The sequence below is a fragment of the Tenrec ecaudatus genome, chromosome 2 (assembly GCF_050624435.1).
Source record: "Tenrec ecaudatus isolate mTenEca1 chromosome 2, mTenEca1.hap1, whole genome shotgun sequence".
Lineage (NCBI taxonomy): Eukaryota > Metazoa > Chordata > Mammalia > Afrosoricida > Tenrecidae > Tenrec > Tenrec ecaudatus.
The window spans coordinates 140,581,886-140,586,372 of NC_134531.1; the positions used below are offsets into that span (position 1 = coordinate 140,581,886).

Sequence of the window (4,487 nt, forward strand, 5' to 3'; positions counted from 1 at the left end):
CCCTTCTTTTTAAGCTCAGCTCCACCCCTTCTCCGAGACACACACACACACACACACACACAGAGAGAGAGAGAGAGAGAGAGAGAGAGAGAGAGAGAGAGAGAGAGAGAGAGAGAGAGAGAGAGAGAGACGCTGCCCTGCCTACTGAGGCTGCATGATTCATGTCAGCTGTAAGTTCAGATTGCCAAGCCTTGATGCTGAGAGACTCAATGTTTAGGTGTGGACATTGAGGTCTAGCAGGGCCTCACTCTGTCAATAGAGATCACCCCACCTACTCTTTTTTATGTACTCTATTCCCAGATGAATGGAGCCCAAACAGACCCAAAATGATTCAGCAGGGCCCTCCAAGCAGGCCCCTGATTTTCCCCTTAAGATTTCAGTTACCATCTGCTCCAAGGGATAGCAGTGCCAGTTCACTGTGGATCTCTGGATTGACAGATGAGTTCGCAGAGTACAAGGTAGAAGATCTTTCAGAACTGAGCAGGAGACTAGACTGATCTTCCAAACCTAGCTTGCCCACTGTGCCTCCTACTGAGAAATGTTCAATGTTTCTTTAAACGGCAGCCTTCAGTGGGTGTTCTCAGAACAGAAACCAAAATGCTTAGCCAAGTCTGGCTTCTAATCATCTTTGTTCTCCCCCCCTCCTTTTAAATTGTTTTATTAGGGGCTCATACAACTGTCATCACAATCCAGACATACATCAATTGTGTAAAGCACATTTGTACATTCATTGCCCTCATCATTCTCAAAACATTTGCTCTCTACCTAAGCTCCTGGGATCAGCTCCTCATTTTCTCTCCTTCCTCATCAACCCTTGATAATTTTTTATTTTGTCATATCTTGCCCTGTCCGGCATCTCCCTCCACCCACTTTTCTGTTGTCCATTCCCCAGGGAGGAGGTTACATGTAGATCCTTGTAATCAGTTCCCCCTTTCCAACCCACCCTCCCGCCACTCTCACCACTGGTCCTGAAGGGATCATCCACCCTGGATTCCCTGTGTTTCCAGTTCCTATCTGCACCAGTGTACATCCTCTGCTCTATCCAGATTTGTAAGGTAGAGTTCGAATCATGATAGGGTAGGGAGGAGGAAGCATTTAAGAACTAGATGAAAGTTGTATGTTTCATCATTGCTACATCACACCCTGACTGACTCCTCTCCTCCCCTAGACCCTTCTGTAAGGGGATGTCCAGTGGCCTACAAATGGGCTTTGGGTCTCCACTGCACACTTCCCCCCTTATTCACTATGATATGATTTTTTGTTTTGATGATGCCTGATACCTGATCCCTTCAAAACCTCGTTATCACGCAGGCTGGTGTGCTTCTTCCATGTGGGCTTAGTTGCTTCTGAGCTAGATGGCCACTTGTTTGCCTTTAAGCCTTTAAGATCCCAGACGCTATAATTTTTTTATAGCCAGGCACCATCAGCTTTCTTCACCACATTGCTTATTTACCTGCTTTGTCTTCAACAGTTGTGTCGGGAAGGTGAGCATCATAGAATGCCAATTTAGTAGAAGAAAGTATTCTTGCATTGAGGGAGCACTTTAGTGGAGGTCCAATGTCCTTCTGCTACCTAATACTAAACCTATAAATATATGCACATAGATCTATTTCCCCATCCTCACATATAAATATATTTGCATATGTACATGCCTTTATTTAGAACTGCAGACCCAGACTCCCTTGTTTTTGTTACTTTAACAACACTCATCTCTTCCCACAGTATATATAGTACATGGAGACCTTATCATAGGGTAGAACATGAATGCTATTGGCCCCTTTCCTGGGTATGATCATCCATCTCCTCTTTTGACCTTTCTATCCAGTTAATGCCTACTAACCTTTCAGCTCTTAGAGAACTAGTTCCTGTCAGTGTTTTCTAGCTTAGAGGGCTTATATGCACAGTGAACATAACTGTCTCATAGACTGTCAGGTCATTCTATTATCTGAAGTGTTGGAAGGGCTGCTGAAGTTATTTGGTTCATAGTGTGCTATTTTTTAAAGCAATTTTATTGACATAAAATTCACCTATCAGACATCCAAGTAGTTCAATAATATTAAAAAGTGTTGTGTCGAGAGTGTCTCCAAGATGGCCACTTGGGGAAGGAGGCGCCTGGGCCCGAGCAGCAGTGGCAGCAGCACTTGAGAGAGGGTGAGCCTCTGTGCTACAGACTGCTACATTGTGCACGAGATCTACAATGGGGAGAATACGCAAGACCAGTTTGAATATGAGCTAGAGCAGGCCTTGGAAGCACAGTACAAGTATATTGTGATTGACCCACACGCATCGGTGAGGAGACTGCCCGCTGGATCACTGTGGGCAACTGCCTGCACAAGACCGCTGTGCTGGCGGGCACTGCCTGCCTCTGCACCCCACTGGCCCTGCCCCTGGAGTATTCTCATTACATCTCCCTGCCAGCTGGGGTGCTGAGCCTGGCCTGCTGTACCCTGTATGGGATCTCTTGGCAGTTTGACCCTTGCTGCAAGTACCAAGTGGAGTATGATGCCTACAAACTGTCGCGTCTGCCTCTGCACACACTCACTTCCTCCACCCCAGTGGTGCTGGTCTGGAAGGATGACTTGCACAGAAAGAGACTGCACAACACGATAGCATTCGCTGCCCTGGCATACTGTGTAAAGAAGATCTCCGAACTCTATGCTGTGTGATTTCAGGAGGGAAGGGAAAGAACGCAGAACAGCCCAGAGACAACAGTACTCAGATTGCCCAGCTTTGCCCTGTGAAACAGCACAGCCTGGGAAGGTATTTGGCTAACATTTGTTAATTTTGAAAAATAACAGTGATCAAGGGTGTGCCATGAGGTTCTTTAGCTCTTTACACTAAGGTGTGTATCTCTATAACCCAAGGAGGGGTCTGAAGCTGTGGACATCTAACTGGGCAGTGGAATGCTGATGAAGCAAATGCTACTGAGGGGTGTGAACACATTTTGGGTAAGGGTGTCTTAAGTATATTGTTTAACTGTACCATCCAGAGCCAACCAGAAGCTATTGACCATTAAAATGAGCGTTTCAATTGCAAAAAAAAAAAAAGTGTTGTGTCATCATCACCATAATCAATTTTAGGACATTTATTCCACTTTGTACTCATTTTTGTTAGCTTCCCATTTCCCACTGAGCTCCCCTGCCATGCTCCTAGGAAACTATTAATCCAGTCGGTGTCTCTATAGATTTGCCTACCCTGATTTCATATACAGAAAAACATACAAAACCCAAACAAACAAACCACCCAACAATGACAGAATAAAATAGAGAAAAAGGTAAAAATACTAGAAACTGCAACAAATATACATTAGATCCAAAGGGAGATCAAATGACAAGGTGCCACATTTTAATTTAACTGCATCTGTAGCAGTACACCCTCCTCTATCTGATAACAAGGCCATTCCCATCCCTGGCCCATAGTCAGTGTGTATTCACCAGAGGCTTCGTCCATGTGGGACCTGCAAATGAATTTGGGGGCTTCCACTGTCATCTGTAGCCTTCTGCAAAACGGGATGCTTGCAATTTAAGCTCTAAATCGGTGCCCTCCTCAGGATTTGGAACTTATTATTTAAAGTCCTTGGATCCCACAGGCTGGAGTGCTTCTTCTGTGTGGACTTAGTTGATGGCTCATTTAGATGGCTGCTTGTTTTAAGACTAAACTTTAAGTCCCCAGATGCTAGTATTTCTGATAGCCAGTACCATATGTCTTCCTCAGCACACTTTGCTGTAGAACTCATCGCTTCAGTGATCTCTTCATGAAGACTAGTATCGAGCAGGGCCATGTCATAAGAACGGATTCCTCTGAGATTACTGTTAAGGGTGACCTCAAAGATACAGTTGCATACCTATGGTTTATGTATGTCCTTGGCTCCCTTTAGAGACATCATCACTATTTTATTGGAAAGCATTTTAAATTTATTTAAGACACTGTTGAGAAAAGGAAACCTGTACAGGTATAGAACAGGTTTTTAAACAATTTGTATAGATGAACAATTCAGGTGACTGGAATTTGGCCTTCCAGTGTCATCTATAGCCTTCTGCGAAATGATGATTTACACTCTCCCTCCCTTCTTACTTTCTCTATTAGTCTGGGTACTTTAGAGAAACAAATCCACAGAAACTCATGTATAAGAGAGAGCTTTATATAAAGGTTAAGTGCACATCAAGAAAACATCCCAACCCAGTGCTGCCCAAGCCCACCAGTCCAACATTAGCCAATATGTCTGACACCAACCCACAAAGTCCTCCTCCATCTCACAAAACACACGCAATGATGCTGATTGCAGGAGGAAAGCCAAATCAGTGAATGAGTGAATGTGTAAGCATCTCAGTGCTGGCAGGGGTCTCCACATGGGTGCTCCAGCACCCAGGGCTGCATCGTGTTAGGTTCATGTGGCTTCTCCGCGGGGATGTCTTGCAGGAAGTGAGCCTTGCAAGCTGAAGCACAGAACTGGCTAAGGCAGCTTCACCCTGTTCCGACCATCAGAA

The 4,487-nt window shown here is 44.9% G+C and overlaps 1 pseudogene; it reads left to right on the plus strand.

The window, feature by feature from the left end:
* The first annotated feature begins 2,088 nt into the window (after positions 1 to 2,088).
* LOC142441000 (transmembrane protein 11, mitochondrial pseudogene) lies at positions 2,089 to 2,666 on the plus strand (annotated as a pseudogene).
* Positions 2,667 to 4,487: the final 1,821 nt, after the last annotated feature.